The 24,817-nt window shown below is 41.9% G+C and overlaps 1 long non-coding RNA gene across 1 annotated transcript; it reads left to right on the forward strand.

Moving 5' to 3' along the window:
* The first annotated feature begins 1,615 nt into the window (after nucleotides 1–1,615).
* On the forward strand, nucleotides 1,616–4,213 carry LOC120042318. The gene is made up of 5 exons (XR_005476059.1): nucleotides 1,616–1,775; nucleotides 2,565–2,695; nucleotides 3,259–3,421; nucleotides 3,751–3,943; nucleotides 4,177–4,213. It is a non-coding gene; the product is annotated as an uncharacterized LOC120042318 (long non-coding RNA).
* The last annotated feature ends 20,604 nt before the right edge of the window (nucleotides 4,214–24,817 follow it).

Consider the following 24,817-nt stretch of genomic DNA (forward strand, 5'->3'; position numbering starts at 1 on the left):
TGTGGATTACTCAGTAGACACTGGTTCTGTGTTGCATTCCCAGCCTTAGTTCTACACGGCCAGGGTCCGTTATCACCGCCAGAGGAATCAGAAGCTATTTCATTCAGCACAGGGATCTATCTGTGTACTGTCTATTTAGAACTTACAAAGGAAGGTGCTACTCGCCTCCCTATGTCAGTGAATCTGCTGGTCTTTCCATGTGATAGGGTAGTGGGGTATATGGTATCACTGTCGTCGTCGCTGTCCTCATCGTCGCTGTCGTCCTGGTAGTAGTGGTAATAACCACCACCTCGGTTTAGGTTGCTCAGGGTTGTTAGCCTGTCTCAGCCTGTTGCTACACAGACAACATAAGGCTCTGAACAGCATCCAGACCATGCTGGAGGCTCGGCTCATAAGCTGCGCACTTTGCAAGTATAAAGCACGTTGGTATGGTGAACCAGACATCAAACGCTTGATAGTACAGACACCTTGGGCTATCCGATAGGACCGTGCAGGGAGATGACGAGAGCTACTACGAGCGGGTCCAGAGAGCATCTTTTCCGTTGCGAGAAGGAGCTTGCCGAAGCCGCTCTGGAAGACAGAGGGAGCTCCTACGTATTAGACATCTTCAGAAAACGTGAGCTTAGTCATCGTGAAAGGGTTCAGTGTGACAATGTCGACTACGAGCGTTACGGGTTGATCCCTATCCATCGGGACGTCAACTCCTAGGCTTACGTAAGTAAGGGTTTGTAAGTAAGCATTTCAAGGTATTGCCTACACCTGTTGTGTTTGATGCAGTTGACACATACAATACAATTTGATTTAATTTCATTTTAACTATGCGTTTAATACACTTTATGTTGGTGTTTCTTTTATTTTGGCAGATACAGTACATGTACTGTATGTCTTTTTGATAGTTATTTTTGTAGAAACTATTGATCCTCTTTGGCTAAATTATGCTCTGTTGTATTTTAAACATTGAGAGCGGGCTCCTGTGGTTGGATTTAAAAAAATTATTATTATTGTAAAAAGTTTTTATTTTGTATTTGTTTTGCCCCTTGGGCCCCCTACGGGCTTGGTCCCAGCTCCTGATTCACACATTTTACTAGTCACATTTATTTATTATGCAGTTTATATATTTTTATTAATCAATTAATTAAACAAGTGGCCCCCCTACCTCCTCTCCTCCCCATCTGACAAATAACAAAGTGTCCACAGCAGCAGGCCTCTACGCTCATTGAGAGTGGGCTCCTGAATGCCCCTGTGGTTGGCGGTTGCAGTAAAACATAAATATATACTACATACTGTATATTTTTGTATTTCTCCGGGGCCCAGGGGCAATAGCCCAGGTAAGCCAGCCCTTCCTATGTCAGAAAATAACCAAGGCCTATTCACCTTATTCCTATGTGTTTCTGGATCAATCAATACAATTTCTGAATCCTTAAAATGTACATTTTGGTGTCTTGAAGTTTCCTATGACCTATAGGCCTAGGGAAATGCATTCATTTTGCAATGTATTAACCTGTTTCTTAGGTCTATAGAATATTTACTACACAACTGAAATATCAACACCAGTCATGTCGATTGTATAGGATTCCAGCGCCTTGACAGATGCACACACACCACTGTGGTGACACGTCCCCTATATGACTATCTCTGTCCCCACGTTGTGATTGCCCTCCCCCACTCCACTTTACCGCGCAGAGCCAGAGAGGGAAAATCACTTTCATCTGGAGAAGCTCGTCCGGTAACACGGGGCGGCCCATCTGCAGGTCCCCGCTGTTCCTAAAAGAAAGGTGAGCAATATCATATTTTCAACAATTGAAATGATATGGAAAGTTATTTTCATGCTGTAGTACAATTCCACCACCATAAATCGTTGTATTGGTTTATGAACTATGTTAGCCTAGTTAGCTTGTTTGTTGCTAGTGCTAATGTTCGCTCACTATCTAGCTAATGCACTAGTGAGCCAATTTTGTTGACATTTGGGCGGGTAGCTTGATTAGTTAACATAACTGTTGATAAAGAGACTGATATTTTATGGCTATTTCAGTCAATTCTATCAGTGTGGTTATAAGTAACATGCATAGACAGCTAAATGGGACACGTGATCCCCATAGATGAACTTGAGACGGTAGCAGTTTGATAACATTAGATGGTGTTAGTTTAGCAGCTAAAGTTGGCTGGCTGGAAACCAGGGATTGTGCACCCCACCTTGCATCTCATAGCAGAGTGGAAGAGGGAAAGTCACAGATGGAATTTTTTACTGCTTCTAACGTGCTTGTTTTGTAGTCATCTAACAAACATACATTATGTCTCTTATAAATTGTAGGTTAAGCCATGAATGTTGATTGTCTGACAGCCTTGGTATATAGTTAAGCAGTAAAGCACAAGGAAAGGTTGAGGACTGTTCTTACGTAAGAGGCAACGCGGAGTGCCTGCCTGGTTACAGCCCTTAACCTTGGTATATTGGCCATATACCACAAACCCCCGAGGTGCCTTATTTCTTAAATATACCACAGTTTCAGCCAATCAACATCCAGGACCCAAACTACCCAGTTTATAATGTCTGCTTTATTCCACAGATTAAGGATTTGAGTTGGCCTGACGGAGAGATCTTCCAGGCGGCTCCGGCCCATGGAGGATGCAGAGCATCACATCAGATCAAACATTGATAAACCAGTACTTTACCAGCGTTTTATCAATATCTTTAAAGGTAAGGTGAAGATTGAATATATTTCTGACAGTCCTAAATATGACAGCTATGAATTAGATGAATCAGATGTACATTTTAGAGGTTAGTGGGAAACAGTGAATTGGGATATATGGGCACAGTCACCCAGGAAAAAAGGTTTAAAGGAATAGCCATGTCTTTGTATTATGGTCATAGGATTCTTAAAGGTCCACTACATTCACACGATGCTCCATCTGAAATCTCCTTCCACCTGAAAAGGCCCACCTTGAAAACCAATCATTGGTTTAGAAGACAAAGTAAGAGTGACAACTGAATCTAGCCTCTTGAAAGACAGAGCAGCGCATCCCCCTCCCTAAACCCCCTGCTGCACACCTGAACCTCATTTTGATTGGCAGCGATATGTGTGAGATCACTTTTAGACAGTGTGAGGTCATTTTATGAGAACAGTTGTTTTTGGAGAAGCTTGGCAAGTTGAATGGGGTGATCATGTGACCGGAGTGGACCTCCAGACAGTGATTATTCTCTGTAATAATTGACAAGCACAATGCAATATCTCCTAATGTTTGTATTTTGTGTCTGCTAAGGACGGGGAGTTTTTGCCACTGAATTCATATCCAAAGGAGACTTTGTTGTGGAGTACCGAGGTGAACTGCTTACACAACAGGAGGGCGAGGTCCGAGCTGATCAGTACAATGATTCTGCAAAGGTGTTTCTTTTCGATTTCCAATGGAAAGGAAGAACATGGTGGTAAGTAGGATTGATGAGAACAAAATAAACATATTAATGCCTTTTGAGATCTAAAAAAAAGCAACAACATTAAAATGGAGACAGACATTTAAATGGTTGGTGGCACAATATGCACTGTAGGCCTATCTCAGGCCCAGATACTAATTTGACCTTGTCCCTGACCTAAACAGTAAGGAACAATATTAGTCTTCAGACCAACTGGTTCGCTATCAGAGCATCTGCACTCCTTTTTTAAACAACAGTCAGGGACTTTTCTGCCCCTTTTCTGAAATAGAAACCCTGTGCTGCAATATCTTCATTAAACTGTGACATGTTATGTTTCTATGCAGCATTGATGCATCTGAAGAAGACTCCTCCCTTGGGAGACTCGTTAATGATGATCACTAAAGACTCAATCTCAAAATGAAGGCCATACAAGCAAACGATGAGCCACACTTGTGCCTCTTCGCGACTCGAGATATTGCAGCTGGCGAAGAGTTGACTTATAGTTACGGTGATTCAGACTGGCCATGGAGAACACAGGTGAGGAACTCTCTTTATTAAGATGCTAGATGAAATTACCACCCATCTTCATTAAACACAGGTGAGGAACTCTTTTTATTAAGATGCTAGATGAAATTACCACCCATCTTGGAAGAGCCGGGAGGATGAGCAATTCACTACCCTGTCATGCAATATGTTGTGATGCAGACAGTGTCTCTTAACTACTAAGATGTAATTGATGTCTAATTGTTGTCTTGGTTCACTTATTTCAGGTCATCAAAACTGAATTGTCATCCAGCCCAAAACCTGGTAAGAACTTTACTAAAGATCAATATGAGTTTCTATCTTCACATTTACTATTTCACTTTCACAAATACACATTTATAGTCTAACATCAATTGCACTGGAATGCAGTGCACTTGTTACATACATCAAGAGTTAACTAAATATACAATACATTCAAATATATGAAATAAAAACCTTATCAATAAGAACTCAGTAGTTAGGCTCTTGTGGGCTCATTTAGTAGCCCAACTCATGAGGGATTTGCTCTTCTCCTGAAAAGTTCAGTCCTGCATCTGACCAGAATAGGATGTTCAAAACTAAACGCTACACCAGGCATTTCCTGTGGGCTTTCTTATACAGTAGGTCCCCAGATGTATACAATGCATTAGATCACATTTTTTGATTTGAGGGGATTTTTCAGTGTTTTAAAAATGTTGATTATGTTTCAGCATCCAGGGGTTTGTCAGTTTCTACAAAAACAGTCTCTTAGTGCATAGATGTCTGACTATTTTGCCTGTTGGTCACAGGCTGGGAGCAGAACAGGGGCTGTGGCAGAGCAGAGCACTTAGGGGTGAAGTCCCTTGCTCAAAGGCAAAACAGCAGTAGGTAGTACACAGGGATACACCGGTAACCCACCGGGCTTCAATATCACCGTATACTACCTATTACCGTTGTGCCCATCAGCAAGGCACTTTACAACACACACATCACAGGCTGATAGCAGGACAGGGGCTCCAAAAAATTATTTTCTCTGCTGTATGTTGCACAAGGGAGAGGGTGTAGATTCCCTCAACTGTGTATATTCCTCAACTCTTAGGCCCATATTGGGATGCTGGTAGTACCATTCGCCTCTGTTATTGTATGTTGAATAAACGTCATGTGACATTCTATCTTTTGTTTCTAATTCTTGTTGTTTTGTAAAGTACTTCACACTAGCACTGGACCATGTCCATGGTTCAGCTGCAAATATACACTGAATTTTCCACTGTCTGTGTAACTAATCTTATATATGTAGCTGAGGCTCCTCCTAAAAGCTTCAAGGCCGTTTGAAGTAATCACCACAATGTGTCATCAGGTAGACTATATGTATCTTTCCTGTTTCACTGCTTAGGTGTCAACCTGAGGTGACCTAGTTACAATGTCTCACTGTGGGTTGTGTATCCAACCACTGCTGTTTCTACGGGCTTCCGATACGTCCAACCACTGCTGTTTCTACGGGCTTCCGATACGTCCAACCACTGCTGTTTCTACGGGCTTCCGATACGTCCAACCACTGCTGTTTCTACGGGCTTCCGATACGTCCAACCACTGCTGTTTCTACGGGCTTCTGATACGTCCAACCACTGCTGTTTCTACGGGCTTCCGATACGTCCAACCACCGCTGTTTCTACGGGCTTCCGATACGTCCAACCACTGCTGTTTCTACGGGCTTCCGATACGTCCAACCACCGCTGTTTCTACGGGCTTCCGATACGTCCAACCACTGCTGTTTCTACGGGCTTCCGATACGTCCAACCACTGCTGTTTCTACGGGCTTCCGATACGTCCAACCAGCTGAATTGTCCATTCCGATGTTATGCACATAACCTCTGAATCGTCCAATAACTCCTGGGTCTCCCACCCGCTGTTCATCTAACATTGCTCATACAATCCAATCAGAGCTGACACCTCCGGCCGCAGCTGGGTCTTCCAACCGCTGTTATGCAGATGAAACTCACACTTTCCAAGTACAGATGACTCACCCAACTAATGTTATCTCCATGGGGCTCCAACACCCTGAGCAAGGTAGATCGTCCAACCACTGTTATGTATATGGGGCTCCAACACCCAGAGCAAGGTAGATCGTCCAACCACTGTTATGTATATGGGGCTCCAACACCCAGGTAGATCGTCCAACCACTGTTATGTATATGGGGCTCCAACACCCTGGTAGATCGTCCAACCACTGTTATGTATAATGGGGCTCCAACACCAAGGTAGATCGTCCAACCACTGTTATGTATATGGGGCTCCAACACCAAGGTAGATCGTCCAACCACTGTTATGTATAAGGGGCCCCAACACCCAGGTAGATCGTCCAACCACTGTTATGTATATGGGGCTCCAACACCCTGGTAGATCGTCCAACCACTGTTATGTATATGGGGCTCCAACACCCAGGTAGATCGTCCAACCACTGTTATGTATATGGGGCTCCAACACCCAGGTAGATCGTCCAACCACTGTTATGTATAATGGGGCTCCAACACCCAGGTAGATCGTCCAACCACTGTTATGTATATGGGGCTCCAACACCCAGGTAGATCGTCCAACCACTGTTATGTATAATGGGGCTCCAACACCCAGGTAGATCGTCCAACCACTGTTATGTATATGGGGCTCCAACACCCAGGTAGATCGTCCAACCACTGTTATGTATATGGGGCTCCAACACCCAGGTAGATCGTCCAACCACTGTTATGTATATGGGGCTCCAACACCCAGGTAGATCGTCCAACCACTGTTATGTATATGGGGCTCCAACACCAAGGTAGATCGTCCAACCACTGTTATGTATATGGGGCTCCAACACCCAGGTAGATCGTCCAACCACTGTTATGTATAATGGGGCTCCAACACCCAGGTAGATCGTCCAACCACTGTTATGTATATGGGGCTCCAACACCCAGGTAGATCGTCCAACCACTGTTATGTATATGGGGCTCCAACACCCAGGTAGATCGTCCAACCACTGTTATGTATAATGGGGCTCGGAACATCCAACGCCGGGGGGGTTTCAGCTGTTATGTCAATGAAGCTCAGACTGTCCAAGTGTGAATGATTCACCCAGCTACTGCTATCTCCATGGTGAGCAAACATCCACACCAGATAGGTCATTCTATTAGCTATGTCAACTACAGAATAACAAGCTTCTCTGTTTGGGAGTCTAAGGTGGGAGCTGTTAGTAGCTGATTGACTTTGGACCTGTTGCCGTGCCACCCAAACACGATCTGGTGTAAACAAGGTAACCTTATCTATAAGGCATGTTTGTTCATCCAGTACATTTTCGGTGTGAACAGACACAATAAAGGCGACCTGCATGGGAACATTAGAAAGTGTCTACCGGTTACACATTTAAGTGCATAATGATGACTCTACAAATAAATGGTCACAGGTCTATTAAAACAGTATCAAGATATCAGGTAAGTGCAGTAATTACGCCATAATCCATGCCACTGAGTAACTGAAACAACCAGGAATAACACCATAATCCTACTACTGCCACTGAGTAACTGAAACAACCAGGAATAACACCATAATCCTACTACTGCCACTGAGTAACTGAAACAACCAGGAATAACACCATAATCCTACTACTGCCACTGAGTAACTGAAACAACCAGGAATAACACCATAATCCTACTACTGTCACTGAGTCACTGAAACAACCAGGAATAACACCATAATCCTACTACTGTCACTGAGTAACTGAAACAACCAGGAATAACACCATAATCCTACTACTGCCACTGAGTCACTGAAACAACCAGGAATAACACCATAATCCTACTACTGCCACTGAGTCACTGAAACAACCAGGAATAACACCATAATCCTACTACTGTCACTGAGTAACTGAAACAACCAGGAATAACACCACAATCCTACTACTGCCACTGAGTAACTGAAACAACCAGGAATAACACCATAATCCTACTACTGCCACTGAGTAACTGAAACAACCAGGAATAACACCACAATCCTACTACTGCCACTGAGTAACTGAAACAACCAGGAATAACACCACAATCCTACTACTGCCACTGAGTAACTGAAACAACCAGGAATAACACCATAATCCTACTACTGCCACTGAGTAACTGAAACAACCAGGAATAACACCATAATCCTACTACTGCCACTGAGTCACTGAAACAACCAGGAATAACACCATAATCCTACTACTGTCACTGAGTAACTGAAACAACCAGGAATAACACCATAATCCTACTACTGCCACTGAGTAACTGAAACAACCAGGAATAACATCATAATCCTACTACTGCCACTGAGTAACTGAAACAACCAGGAATAACACCATAATCCTACTACTGCCACTGAGTAACTGAAACAACCAGGAATAACACCATAATCCTACTACTGCCACTGAGTAACTGAAACAACCAGGAATAACACCATAATCCTACTACTGCCACTGAGTAACTGAAACAACCAGGAATAACACCATTTATTTGTTGGCAGGTAAAAGATTTGGGATTTACTGGTACAAAGTGTAATTACAAAAAGGCTGTACTTCACTATAATGAAAGTCTACTTAGCCCGTGTGTGTGTGTGTGTGTGTGTGTGTGTGTGTGTGTGTGTGTGTGTGTGTGTGTGTGTGTGTGTGTGTGTGTGTGTGTGTGTGTGTAGAGACATGCACAGTATACATTGTTGTCACTCGGGTTTATTGACCAGTTTATCACAAAACAAAGCAGTGGTACATATCACCAAGCTATAGCTCAATAGAGACATTTTGCAATGGCACATTTATAGACCTAATACTGTTCAGTGTAGTAAACACAGTTTATCATTGACTACATATCCTAGGGACATTTATAGACCTAATACTGTTCAGTGTAGTAAAAACAGTTTATCATTGACTACATATCCTAGGGACATTTATAGACCTAATACTGTTCAGTGTAGTAAACACAGTTCATCATTGACTACATATCCTAGGGACATTTATAGACCTGATACTGTTCAGTGTAGTAAAAACAGTTTATCATTGACTACATATCCTAGGGACTGAGGCCGGCTATGTACGTTTTCAACTGGTCTGCCAGGCTGTTTTGGTTCATTTCCCTCAGTGTTTTGTAAATGGTATCCAGGTAACCGGTCATGTTGAACATGTTCCTTCAGCACTTTTAACAAGGTCAGTTGGTGTTTCTGATAAGCTCCGCCATGCTGCTTGGTAGTTTCAATGTCCATATGAATCTTTTCAACTGTCCTCTGTCAAGGTCGCAAAGTATATTCAACACCTTCTCTGTCACCTTGATGTTTATTGATAACCTTGCCGCGTGTAGCGAAGGCCACAGGTTGTAGCTGACTTGAGGTGTGAGTACAGTCACTGTCTTTGACTCGCTTCACCAGGTCATTGCGACCGATTTTCTTGAGCAGGGTGTTCAACCCTGCCCGTGCTGCAGCTCCGTAATGCCATAACATCTGCTAACCCGGTTCTATCTGTCACATATTGCAGGTCCACTGATGCGGTGTCGATGCGTGATCTCTATCTCGCTCATAACAAACTTCATCTTCTCAATATCATCACGGGTTATATTGTCCCAAAAAATTGAGACTATTTCTTTAGGTGACATAACATTACCATTACCTACTGAGGATGATCCAGGGTAATTTTCCCATGTTGCCATCAAGCTATTACTAGTAATACCTCCCTTACTTCTGGCAGTGTCAATCAGGGCCCGGCCCTTGTCATGAGCACCTCCTATAGACTGGATACTTTCCAACTCTCCATTGTTTAGCATCCTTTGTGCAAAGAGAACATCTGCAATATGGTCCAACATCTCCATCTTGGCAGCATCTATGTAGCTGAGTCTGTTCTTGTAAAGGACATTCATGGTATCGGCTATTCGGTATGTGACACAGGAACAGCTTGTTGAAATATACAACTGCACGTTGGCTCTGCTAGACCTCTGCTCATGACCAACTTTAGTGTTCTGTGTTTTAGAGAAAATTCATGACCAACTTTAGTCTTTACTGTTTTAGAGAAACATCATGACCAACTTTAGTGTTCTGTGTTTCAGAGAAACATCATGACCAACTTTAGTGTTCTGTGTTTTAGAGAAACATCATGACCAACTTTAGTCTTTACTGTTTTAGAGAAACATCATGACCAACTTTAGTCTTTACTGTTTTAGAGAAACATCATGACCAACTTTAGTGTTTACTGTTTCAGAGAAACATCATGACCAACTTTAGTCTTTACTGTTTTTGAGAAACATCATGACCAACTTTAGTCTTTACTGTTTCAGAGAAACATCATGACCAACTTTAGTCTTTACTGTTTCAGAGAAACATCATGACCAACTTTAGTCTTTACTGTTTTAGAGAAACATCATGACCAACTTTAGTCTTTACTGTTTCAGAGAAACATCATGACCAACTTTAGTCTTTACTGTTTTAGAGAAACATCATGACCAACTTTAGTGTTCTGTGTTTTAGAGAAACATCATGACCAACTTTAGTGTTCTGTGTTTTAGAGAAACATCGTGACCAACTTTAGTCTTCTGTGTTTTAGAGAAACATCATGACCAACTTTAGTGTTCTGTGTTTTAGAGAAACATCATGACCAACTTTAGTGTTCTGTGTTTCAGAGAAACATCATGACCAACTTTAGTGTTCTGTGTTTTAGAGAAACATCATGATCAACTTTAGTGTTCTGTGTTTCAGAGAAACATCATGACCAACTTTAGTCTTTACTGTTTTAGAGAAACATCATGACCAACTTTAGTGTTCTGTGTTTTAAAGAAACATCATGACCAACTTTAGTGTTCTGTGTTTTAGAGAAACATCATGACCAACTTTAGTCTTTACTGTTTTAGAGAAACATCATGACCAACTTTAGTGTTCTGTGTTTTAGAGAAACATCATGACCAACTTTAGTCTTTACTGTTTTAGAGAAACATCATGACCAACTTTAGTGTTCTGTGTTTTAGAGAAACATCATGACCAACTTTAGTCTTTACTGTTTTCGAGAAACATCATGACCAACTTTAGTGTTCTGTGTTTCAGAAAAACATCATGACCAACTTTAGTGTTCTGTGTTTTAGAGAAACATCATGACCAACTTTACTCTTTACTGTTTTAGAGAAACATCATGACCAACTTTAGTGTTCTGTGTTTTAGAGAAACATCATGACCAACTTTAGTGTTCTGTGTTTTAGAGAAACATCATGACCAACTTTAGTGTTCTGTGTTTCAGAGAAACATCATGACCAACTTTAGTCTTTACTGTTTTAGAGAAACATCATGACCAACTTTAGTCTTTACTGTTTCAGAGAAACATCATGACCAACTTTAGTCTTTACTGTTTCAGAGAAACATCATGACCAACTTTAGTGTTCTGTGTTTTAGAGAAACATCATGACCAACTTTAGTGTTCTGTGTTTTAGAGAAACATCATGACCTACTTTAGTCTTTACTGTTTTAGAGAAACATCATGACCAACTTTAGTCTTTACTGTTTTAGAGAAACATCATGACCAACTTTAGTCTTTACTGTTTTAGAGAAACATCATGACCAACTTTAGTCTTTACTGTTTTAGAGAAACATCATGACCAACTTTAGTGTTCTGTGTTTCAGAGAAACATCATGACCAACTTTAGTGTTCTGTGTTTTAGAGAAACATCATGACTAACTTTAGTGTTCTGTGTTTCAGAGAAACATCATGACCAACTTTAGTGTTCTGTGTTTTAGAGAAACATCACGACCAACTTTAGTCTTTCCTGTTTTAGAGAAACATCATGACCAACTTTAGTGTTCTGTGTTTTAGAGAAACATCATGACCAACTTTTGTCTTTACTGTTTTAGAGAAACATCATGACCAACTTTAGTCTTTACTGTTTTAGAGAAACATCATGACCAACTTTAGTCTTTACTGTTTTAGAGAAACATCATGACCAACTTTAGTGTTCTGGGTTTTAGAGAAACATCATGACCAACTTTAGTCTTTACTGTTTTAGAGAAAAATCATGACCAACTTTAGTGTTCTGTGTTTTAGAGAAACATCATGACCAACTTTAGTGTTCTGTGTTTTAGAGAAACATCACGACCAACTTTAGTGTTCTGTGTTTTAGAGAAACATCATGACCAACTTTAGTGTTCTGTGTTTTAGAGAAACATCACGACCAACTTTAGTCTTTACTGTTTTAGAGAAACATCATGACCAACTTTAGTCTTTACTGTTTTAGAGAAACATCATGACCAACTTTAGTCTTTACTGTTTTAGAGAAACATCATGACCAACTTTAGTCTTCTGTGTTGTAGAGAAACACAATGACCATGCCACCCAGCTCATCAGGGCTCAAAGGCCCCCAATTACCAAATATAAAGCAACCTCCACACATCCTCTCTCTCTTTCCCTCTGTTCTGACTCTCTACCCTCCCTCTCTCTCTTTCCCTCTGTTCTGACTCTCTACCCTCCCTCTCTCTCTCTTTCCCTCTGTTCTGACTCTCCCCTCTCCCTCTGTTCTGACTCTCTACCCTCCCTCCCTCTCTCTTTCCCTCTGTTCTGACTCTCTCCCCTCCTCTCTCTCTCTTTCCCTCTGTTCTGACTCTCTACCCTCCCTCTCTGTTCTGACTCTCTACCCTCTCTCTCTCTCTTTCCCTCTGTTCTGACTCTCTCCCCTCCCTCTCTCTCTTCCCCTCTGTTCTGACTCTCTCCCCTCCCTCTCTCTCTCTTTCCCTCTGTTCTGACTCTCTACCCTCCCTCTCTGTTCTGACTCTCTACCCTCTCTCTCTCTCTTTCCCTCTGTTCTGACTCTCTCCCCTCCCTCTCTCTCTTCCCCTCTGTTCTGACTCTCTCCCCTCCCTCTCTCTCTCTTTCCCTCTGTTCTGACTCTCTACCCTCCCTCTCTCTCTCTTTCCCTCTGTTCTGACTCTCTACCCTCCCTCTCTCTCTCTTTCCCTCTGTTCTGACTCTCTACCCTCCCTCTCTCTCTCTTTCCCTCTGTTCTGATTCTCTACCCTCCCTCTCTCTCTCTTTCCCTCTGTTCTGACTCCCCCCCTCCCTCTCTCCCTCTGTTCTAACTCTCTACCCTCCCTCTCTCTCTCTTTCCCTCTGTTCTGACTCTCTACCCTCCCTCTCTCTCTCTTTCCCTCTGTTCTGACTCTCTACCCTCCCTCTCTCTCTTTCCCTCTGTTCTGACTCTACCCTCCCTCTCTCTCTTTCCCTCTGTTCTCTCTCCCCTCCCTCCCCCCCTGTTCTGACTCTCTACCCTCCCTCTCTCTCTCTTTCCCTCTGTTCTGACTCTCTACCCTCCCTCTCTCTTTCCCTCTGTTCTGACTCTCTCCCCTCCCTCTCTCTCTCTTTCCCTCTGTTCTGACTCTCTACCCTCCCTCTCTCTCTCCCCCTCAGGGCTCCAGATCCTCTATCAGTTCTGACTCTCTACCCTCCCAGTATAGTATACACAGACTGGACAACAGGACAATGATCCTAAGCCCGGACTTGAACCCGATCGAACATCTCTGGAGAGACCTGAAAAAAGCTGTGCAGCAAAGCTCCCCATCCAACCTGACAGCTTGAGAGGATCTGCAGAGAAGAATGGGAGAAACTCCCCAAATACAGGTGTGCCAAGCTTGTAGCGTCATACCCAAGAAGACTCAAGAAGACTTCAACAAAGTACTGAGTAAAGGGTCTGAATACTTATGTAAATGTGATATCTAAGTTTTTTTTAAATAAAAATGTGCACACATAAAATAAACAGTTTTTGCTTTGTAATTCTGGGTTATTGTGTGTAGATTGATGAGGGGAAAAACAATGTAATCCATTTTAGAATAAGGCTGTAACGTGACAAAATGTGTAAAAAGTCAATGGGTCTGAATACTTTCTGAATGCACTGTATATCAGTATATTAGACTCTCTCTCTCTCTGCAGTGATGTTGTTTTCAACACTGACATCAAGTGGTGATTGTCAAAACTGCACCAGTGTGAAGATATAAAAAGCGAGAGATGCAGAGAGAGAGAGAGAGAAGACCACAGAGAGAGAGAGAAGAGAGCAGAGAGAAGAGAGCAGAAAGAGGCAGAGAGAGAGAGAGCAGAGAGAGAGAGAGCAGAGAGCAGGGAAAATAGAGAGCAGAGAGAGAGCAGAGAAAAGAGAGAACAGCAGAGCAGACAGAGAGAGAAGAGAGAGCAGAGAGCGAGAGAGAGCAGAGAGTGAGAGATAGAGCAGAGAGAAGAGAGAGGGCAGAGAGAAGAGAGAGCAATAGAGAGCAGAGAGAGCGGACAGCAGAGAGCAGAGAGCAGGCTGAGAGAGCAGAGAAAAGAGAGAACAGCAGAGCGAGCAGAGAGAGAGCAGATAGCAGGCTGAGAGAGAAGAGAGAGGGCAGAGAGAGCAGAGAGAGAAGAGAGAGAGCAGATAGCAGAGTGAGAGAGAACAGAGGGCAGAGAGAGCAGAGGGAGAGCAGAGAGCAGGCTGAGAGAGCAGAGAGAGAGCAGAGGGAGAGAGAACTCTGTTGCTATAGTGACCCTGCATCACAACACTCTGTTGCTATAGTGACCCTGCATCACAACACTCTGTTGCTATAGTGACCCTGCATCACAACACTCTGTTGTACAATTTGTTTAATTCAATTCCACATATTTAATTGTTTTGTATTTCATTTCATATTAGTTTCATGTTTCAACCAGTCGCAGGTTAACGTCAACCTGACAGAGGAAACGTAACATCAATAACCAAACTGTTTTCACAATTAACATGCTTTTCTTGTTTCAAGTATGTTTTATTATGAAAAGTACAATATATCCTTGTATACTTGTACAACTATGGAGCGTATGTCCATATATAATTATACAATTTGTTATTCAACATAAAAGACAACAAATTATCACATTGGTATTTTAACATTGTCACAATTATAGGAAGACACACATGTGTGTGTGTGTGTGTGTCCACTGTGTTTGTGTGTGTGTGTCCAGTGTGTGTTTGTCCAGTGTGTGTGTGTGTGTTTGTCCAGTGTGTGTGTGTGTTTGTTTGTCCAGTGTGTGTGTGTGTGTCTGTCCAGTGTGTGTGTGTGTGTGTGTGTGTGTGTGTGTGTGTGTGTGTGTGTGTGTGTGTGTGTGTGTGTGTGTGTGTGTGTGTGTGTGTGTGTGTGTGTGTGTGTGTGTGTGTGTGTGTGTATTAGTCCAGTGTGTGTGTGTGTGTCAAGTGTGTGTGTGTGTGTGTGTGTCCAGTGTGTCTGTGTGTGTGTGTCCAGTGTGTGTGTCCAGTGTCTGTGTGTGTGTCCAGTGTGTGTGTGTGTGTCCAGTGAGTGTGTGTGTCAAGTGTGTGTGTGTGTGTGTCCCCAGTGTGTGTGTAAGTGTGTGTGTGTCTGTCCAGTGTGTGTGTGTGTGTTCAGTGTGTGTCCAGTGTGTGTCCAGTGTGTGTGTGTCCAGTGTGTGTGTGTGTGTGTGTGTCCAGTGTGTGTGTGTCCAGTGTGTGTGTCCAGTGTGTGTGTGTCTGTCCAGTGTGTGTGTGTGTGTGTGTGTGTGTGTTCAGTGTGTGTTCAGTGTGTGTCCAGTGTGTGTGTGTCCAGTGTGTGTGTGTGTGTGTGTGTGTGTGAGTGTGTGTCCAGTGTGTGTTTGTGAGTTTATCCAGTGTGTGTGAGTGTGTGTGTGTGTGTGTGTCCACTGTGTGTGTGTCCAGTGTGTGTCTGTGTGTCCAGTGTGTGTGTTCAGTGTGTGTGTCCAGTGTGCGTGTGTGTGTCCAGTGTGTGTGTGAGTGTCCAGTGTGTGTGTGTGTCCAGTGTGAGTGTGTGTGTGTGTCCAGTGTGTGTGTGTGTGTGTGTGTGTGTGTGTGTGTGTCCAGTGTGTGTGTGTGTGTGTGTCCAGTGTGTGTGTCCAGTGTGTGTGTGTGTGTGTGTGTGTGTGTGTGTCCAGTGTGTGTGTGTGTGTGTGTCCAGTGTGAGTGTGTGTGTCCAGTGTGTGTGTGTGTGTGTCCAGTGTGTGTGTGTGTGTGTCCAGTGTGTGTGTGTGTCAGGTTATTATTTCAGGGACACTGAGTCGCCATCAAAACAAACCCCAAACCCTGGATAGAGGGGCTCAGTGAATGTGGAGGTGAATGTGTACAGGTGGGTCAGTGTGTCAGAGGAGGCTCTATAGAAGGACAGAGTGCCGGCTGGCCAGTCCAGATACACTCCTACTCTGTGGGGGCTGGAGGGGGGGACGTCTATGAGAGTTTCATTATTATTGTGCCAGGCAGTGTAACTGTTGTCATAGCAGATCAGACTCCAGGACTTGTCATTCCATCCAAGACAACAGTCATCACCCCATCCTCTCCTGCTGATTCCTTTATATGTCACTCCTATAACAGCCCCCATTATCCCACTCCACTCTACCTCCCAGTAACAGCGCCCAGTCAGACCCTCTCTACACAGCACCTGTCTACAGTCCTTAAATCTCTCTGGGTGATCAGGATACGACTGATCCTCTCTCCTACATGTCACCTTTCTGTTCTCCTCAGACAGAGAGAGGTGTCTGTGTACTGTGTTTAGGTCCAGTGTGAGATCACAGACATCTGATGGATGAAACCAGACACAATATTAGAAATCATCATCATTCACATTAGAATGTTAACTCACTTTTCACCAATTCATTTAATGTAGATGTTTCTAGGTATCAAAAGGAGAAGTTAAGGTAACTTGAGACTTGTTGAATGATCATATGTTATACTGTATGGTAATATAAAACACACAAATTACAATTACACACACACACACACACATTTCTAATGTAACACAAAACACACCACACACACACACACACACACACACACACACACACACACACACACACACACACACACACACACACACACACACACACACACACACACATACATATACACACACACACTGTCAAAGCAACTCTTTGTAAACTTTGGTGTCCCTGATTTCTGCTTCTGTAGAACTACAACTGATATTTAATATGACCAAGTAAGTATTGATGGTGGTCTTTGACTTTGACTTAACTTGAATTAAGACATATTCTTCACAGCAGTCAACACTCACATTTTCTAAGCCCAGGTTTCATTGTGTTCTCTCCACCATGTTCCACACTGTGGCGGTAAGCAGAAGAACAGACAGTCATTGAGGGATACACGGGAACTCACACACACACACACACACACACTGGACACACACACACACACTGGACACACACACACGCACTGGAAACAGACACACACACACTGGACACACACACACACAGGACACACACAGGACACACACACACATACACACTGGACATATACTCACACAGGACACATACACACCTGACACACACACACACATACACTGGACACACTGGACACACACACACAGTCAGCATATAACTTTGTCCAAGTGTTGGTCAGAATGTTTGTCTTAACTAGCCTGATAAGTCAAACATGTCTGATATGAACATTGACATAAACCCTCTACATACTTGAGTTTCTCCAGTCTGCAGTGTGGATCCTCCAGTCCAGCAGAGAGCAGTCTGACTCCTGAGTCTCCTGGGTGATTGTAGCTCAGGTCCAGCTCTCTCAGGTGTGAGGGGTTTGACCTCAGAGCTGAGACCAGAGAAGCACAGCCTTCCTCTGTGACTAGACAGCCTGACAGCCTGCATAGAGTCAAATCATATTAAAATCACACTGCTATTCTTTGGTGGTGAAAATAGTGGCAGTATATTTTTTCAACATATTCAGATACATCAGTGTCCTGAAACCTGCCATATCTATTCATAAATCAATGTATCATTATTAGAAATGACAAATTATCAAAGTGTTGCTTGTAGAGAGAAAAATGTATAGTACAAATATTTGAGTAGACTGACCAGACCAGTTTAAAAAGCAGTATCAGTCAGAAGACAGACAGTGAGGTATCAGATTTAGATTGTATTGAGTATACAGTCCACACCATATCTATTTTGACAGTGAAGCTAACATTTTAAATGTGTCTCTATACTCAAGCATTTTCGATTTGAGATCAAATGTTTCATATGAGGTGACAGTATATAATGTCACCTTTTATTTGAGGGTATTTTAATAAATATCTGTTTCACCGTTTAGAAATGAAAGCACTTTATGTATCTAGTCCCCCAGTTGAAGAAGTCATAAGTATTCTGACTAATTCACTTATATGGTATTAAAGTAGTCAAAAGTTTAGTATTTGGTCCCATATTCGTTCAACGCAATGAACTACATCCCGTGACGCCATGATTGAGAAAGATCATGAATGAATCATGAATAATAATGAGTGAGAAAGTTACAGAGGCTACAACAAAACATGCTAACTTCTCACCATTACCAATAACAGAGGCTACAACAGAACATGCTAACCTCTCACTATTACCAATAACAGAGGCTACAACAAAACATGCTAACCTCTCACCATTACCAATAACAGAGGCTACAACATAACATACTAACCTTTCACCATTACCAATAACAGAGAATACAACAAAACATACTAACCTCTCACCATTACCAATAACAGAGACTACAACAAAACATGCTAACCTCTCACCATTACCAATAACAGAGGCTACAACATAACATAGTAACCTCTCACCATTACCAATAACAGAGGCTACAACATAACATACTAACCTCTCACCATTACCAATAACAGAGGCTACAACAAAACATGCGAACCTCTCACCATTACCAATAACAGAGACTACAACAAAACATGCTAACCTCTCACCATTACCAATAACAGAGGCTACAACAAAACATGCTAACCTCTCAACATTACCAATAACAGAGGCAACAACAAAATATGCCAATGTTGAGACATTACCAATAACAGAGGCTACAACAAAACATGCTAACCCCTCACCATTACCAATAACATAGACTACAACAAAACATGCTAACCTCTCACCATTACCAATAACAGAGGCTACAACAAAACATGCTAACCTCTCACCATTACCAATAACAGAGACTACAACAAAACATGCTAACCTCTCACCATTACCAATAACAGAGGCTACAACATAACATACTAACCTTTCACCATTACCAATAACAGAGGCTACAACAAAACATGCTAACCTCTCACCATTACCAATAACAGAGGCTACAACAGAACATGCTAACCTCTCACCATTACCAATAACAGAGACTACAACAAAACATGCTAACCTCTCACCATTACCAATAACAGAGGCTACAACATAACATAGTAACCTCTCACCATTACCAATAACAGAGGCTACAACATAACATAGTAACCTCTCACCATTACCAATAACAGAGGCTACAACAAAACATGCTAACCTCTCACCATTACCAATAGCAGAGGCTACAACAAAACATGCTAACCTCTCACCATTACCAATAACAGAGGCTACAACAAAACATGCTAACCTCTCACCATTACCAATAACAGAGGCTACAACAAAACGTGCTAACCTCTCACCATTACCAATAACAGAGACTACAACAAAACATGCTAACCTCTCACCATTACCAATAACAGAGGCTACAACATAACATACTAACCTTTCACCATTACCAATAACAGAGGCTACAACAAAACATGCTAACCTCTCACCATTACCAATAACAGAGGCTACAACAGAACATGCTAACCTCTCACCATTACCAATAACAGAGACTACAACAAAACATGCTAACCTCTCACCATTACCAATAACAGAGGCTACAACATAACATAGTAACCTCTCACCATTACCAATAACAGAGGCTACAACATAACATACTAACCTCTCACCATTACCAATAACAGAGGCTACAACAAAACATGCTAACCTCTCCCCATTACCAATAACAGAGGCTACAACAAAACATGCTAACCTCTTAACATTACCAATAACAGAGGCTACAACAAAACATGCTAACCTCTCAACATTACCAATAACAGAGGCCACAACAAAACATGCTAACCTCTCAACATTACCAATAACAGAGGCTACAACAAAACATGCTAACCTCTCACTATTACCAATAACATAGACGACAACAAAACATGCTAACCTCTCACCATTACCAATAACAGAGGCTACAACAAAACATGCTAACCTCTCACCATTACCAATAACAGAGACTACAACAAAACATGCTAACCTCTCACCATTACCAATAACAGAGGCTACAACATAACATACTAACCTTTCACCATTACCAATAACAGAGGCTACAACAAAACATGCTAACCTCTCACCATTACCAATAACAGAGGCTACAACAGAACATGCTAACCTCTCACCATTACCAATAACAGAGACTACAACAAAACATGCTAACCTCTCACCATTACCAATAACAGAGGCTACAACATAACATAGTAACCTCTCACCATTACCAATAACAGAGGCTACAACATAACATAGTAACCTCTCACCATTACCAATAACAGAGGCTACAACAAAACATGCTAACCTCTCACCATTACCAATAGCAGAGGCTACAACAAAACATGCTAACATCTCACCATTACCAATAACAGAGGCTACAACAAAACATGCTAACCTCTCACCATTACCAATAACAGAGACTACAACAAAACATGCTAACCTCTCACCATTACCAATAACAGAGGCTACAACAAAACATGCTAACCTCTCACCATTACCAATAACAGAGGCTACAACAAAACATGCTAACCTCTCCCCATTACCAATAACAGAGGCCACAACAAAACATGCTAACCTCTTAACATTACCAATAACAGAGGCTACAACAAACATGCTAACCTCTCAACATTACCAATAACAGAGGCCACAACAAAACATGCTAACCTCTCAACATTACCAATAACAGAGGCTACAACAAAACATGCTAACCTCTCACCATTACCAATAACAGAGACTACAACAAAACATGCTAACCTCTCACCATTACCAATAACAGAGGCTACAACAAAACATGCTAACCTCTCCCCATTACCAATAACAGAGGCTACAACAAAACATGCTAACCTCTTAACATTACCAATAACAGAGGGTACAACAAAACATGCTAACCTCTCAACATTACCAATAACAGAGGCCACAACAAAACATGCTAACCTCTCAACATTACCAATAACAGAGGCTACAACAAAACATGCTAACCTCTCACCATTACCAATAACAGAGGCTACAACAGAACATGCTAACCTCTCACCATTACCAATAACAGAGGCTACTACAAAACATGCTAACCTCTCACCATTAACATTAACAGAGGCTACAACAAAACATGCTAACCTCTCACCATTACCAATAACAGAGGCTACAACAGAACATGCTAACCTCTCACCATTACCAATAACAGAGGCTACTACAAAACATGCTAACCTCTCACCATTAACATTAACAGAGACTACAACAAAACATGCTAACCTCTCACCATTACCAATAACAGAGGCTACAACATAACATACTAACCTTTCACCATTACCAATAATAGAGGCTACAACAAAACATGCTAACCTCTCACCATTACCAATAACAGAGGCTACAACAGAACATGCTAACCTCTCACCATTACCAATAACAGAGACTACAACAAAACATTCTAACCTCTCACCATTACCAATAACAGAGGCTACAACATAACATAGTAACCTCTCACCATTACCAATAACAGAGGCTACAACATAACATACTAACCTCTCACCATTACCAATAACAGAGGCTACAACAAAACATGCTAACCTCTCCCCATTACCAATAACAGAGGCTACAACAAAACATGCTAACCTCTTAACATTACCAATAACAGAGGCTACAACAAAACATGCTAACCTCTCCCCATTACCAATAACAGAGGCCACAACAAAACATGCTAACCTCTCACCATTACCAATAACAGAGGCTACAACAAAACATGCTAACCTCTCACCATTACCAATAACAGAGACTACAACAAAACATGCTAACCTCTCACCATTACCAATAACAGAGGCTACAACATAACATACTAACCTCTCACCATTACCAATAACAGAGGCTACAACAAAACATGCTAACCTCTCACCATTACCAATAAGAGAGGCTACAACAGAACATGCTAACCTCTCACCATTACCAATAACAGAGACTACAACAAAACATGCTAACCTCTCACCATAACCAATAACAGAGGCTACAACATAACATAGTAACCTCTCACCATTACCAATAACAGAGGCTACAACATAACATAGTAACCTCTCACCATTACCAATAACAGAGGCTACAACAAAACATGCTAACCTCTCACCATTACCAATAGCAGAGGCTCCAAACAAAACATGCTAACCTCTCACCATTACCAATAACAGAGGCTACAACAAAACATCCTAACCTCTCACCATTACCAATAACAGAGACTACAACAAAACATGCTAACCTCTCACCATTACCAATAACAGAGGCTACAACAGAACATGCTAACCTCTCCCCATTACCAATAACAGAGGCCACAACAAAACATGCTAACCTCTTAACATTACCAATAACAGAGGCTACAACAAACATGCTAACCTCTCAACATTACCAATAACAGAGGCCACAACAAAACATGCTAACCTCTCAACATTACCAATAACAGAGGCTACAACAAAACATGCTAACCTCTCACCATTACCAATAACAGAGACTACAACAAAACATGCTAACCTCTCACCATTACCAATAACAGAGGCTACAACAAAACATGCTAACCTCTCACCATTACCAATAACAGAGACTACAACAAAACATGCTAACCTCTCACCATTACCAATAACAGAGGCTACAACATAACATACTAACCTTTCACCATTACCAATAACAGAGGCTACAACAAAACATGCTAACCTCTCACCATTACCAATAACAGAGGCTACAACAGAACATGCTAACCTCTCACCATTACCAATAACAGAGACTACAACAAAACATGCTAACCTCTCACCATTACCAATAACAGAGACTACAACAAAACATGCTAACCTCTCACCATTACCAATAACAGAGGCTACAACATAACATACTAACCTCTCACCATTACCAATAACAGAGGCTACAACAAAACATGCTAACCTCTCACCATTACCAATAACAGAGGCTACAACAGAACATGCTAACCTCTCACCATTACCAATAACAGAGACTACAACAAAACATGCTAACATCTCACCATTACCAATAACAGAGGCTACAACATAACATACTAACCTCTCACCATTACCAATAACAGAGGCTACAAAAAAACATGCTAACCTCTCCCCATTACCAATAACAGAGGCCACAACAAAACATGCTAACCTCTTAACATTACCAATAACAGAGGCTACAACAAAACATGCTAACCTCTCACCATTACCAATAACAGAGGCTACAACAAAACATGCTAACCTCTCACCATTACCAATAACAGAGACTACAACAAATCATGCTAACCTCTCACCATTAACCTCAATTAAAAGGTGACATTCTGTTATGTCGCCTAATTTGAAACATTCTATCTCAAATCCAAAATGCTGGAGCATAACACCAAATGTAAAACTGTAAGCTTTACTGTCCAAACACATATGGTGTGGACTATGTGTGTCTGGTAAACACATGTGGATCTGGTGAACAGTTATCACTTTTTGACCAACTACAGGAATTCTGACCTCAGAGTCTCCAGTTTACAGTGGGGATTCCCCAGTCCAGCAGAGAGCAGCTTCACTCCTGAATCCTTCAGGTCATTGTTACTCAGGTCCAGCTCTCTCAGGTGTGAGGGGTTTGACCTCAGAGCTGAGACCAGAGAAGCACAGCCTTCCTCTGTGACTCCACAGCCTGACAGCCTGACAAAGAGATGATCATGACTTTACACTACTGGTGTTAATTTAACACCAGTAGTGTAGAAGGACAATGGCAGATGCATTTGGTTTATTCTCCCAAACAACATATAGATTCATCTTCTGTCTCCTAGAATTGTATGGTCGTAATGTTATACTAATGTGAAAATCAATGCATTTCTTCAATATGTTATTCAACATAATATTATTTACATGTTATAAAACATATTTTTATCTAAACTTAACATTTCTTCCTGGTGATTAATATAATAGTTCTTAAATGCCATTTTATTTACTCACAGAACAGCTCTGGAGACGTTGACCACTGGCAGCAGCCTCAGAAGACCTTCCTCTGATCTGGAGTATTTCTTCAGGTCAAACACATCCAGCTCCTTTTCTGAAGTCAGCAACACAAAGACCAGAGCTGACCACTGTGCAGGTGACAGTTCGTCTTCTGAGAGACTTCCTGATCTCAGGTATCTTTGGATCTCCTCCACTAGAGAATGGTCATTCAGTTCATTCAGACAGTGGAACAGATTGATGCTCCTCTCTGGAGAGGGATTCTCCCTGATCTTCTTCTTGATGTACTTGACTGTTTCTTCATGGCTCTGTGAGCTGCTTCTTGTCTTTGTCAGTAGACCTTGTAAGTGCTTCTGATTGGACTCCAGTGAGAGGCCCAGAAGGAAGCGGAGGAAAAGGTCCAGGTTTCCCGTCTCACTTCGTAAGGCTTTATCCACAGCACTCTTGTAGAAAGTAACTTCAGACTTGTCTTTTTTTTGCAGTTTGTCCATTAGATTCTCATTGTTGTTGATGAATGAGAGGAACACATATACAGCAGCCAGAAACTCCTGAATGCTCAGATGAACAAAGCAGTACACCTTGTTCTGGTACAGCCCACATTCCTCTTTAAAGAGCTGTGTGCACAATCCTGAGTACACTGAGGCTTCACTGACATCAATGCCAGCCTGCTTCAGGTTTTTTTCATAGAAAATCAGATTGCCCTTCACAAGCTGTTGAAAAGCCAGTTTTCCCAGTGACAGAATGCTCTCTTTATTCCAGTGTGGACCTGTCTCTTCTTTCCCAAGATACTTTTCATTCTTCTGTTTGGTATAAAACACCACAAGGTGTGTGTAC

This window comes from Salvelinus namaycush, unplaced genomic scaffold (genome assembly GCF_016432855.1).
Source record: "Salvelinus namaycush isolate Seneca unplaced genomic scaffold, SaNama_1.0 Scaffold653, whole genome shotgun sequence".
Lineage (NCBI taxonomy): Eukaryota > Metazoa > Chordata > Actinopteri > Salmoniformes > Salmonidae > Salvelinus > Salvelinus namaycush.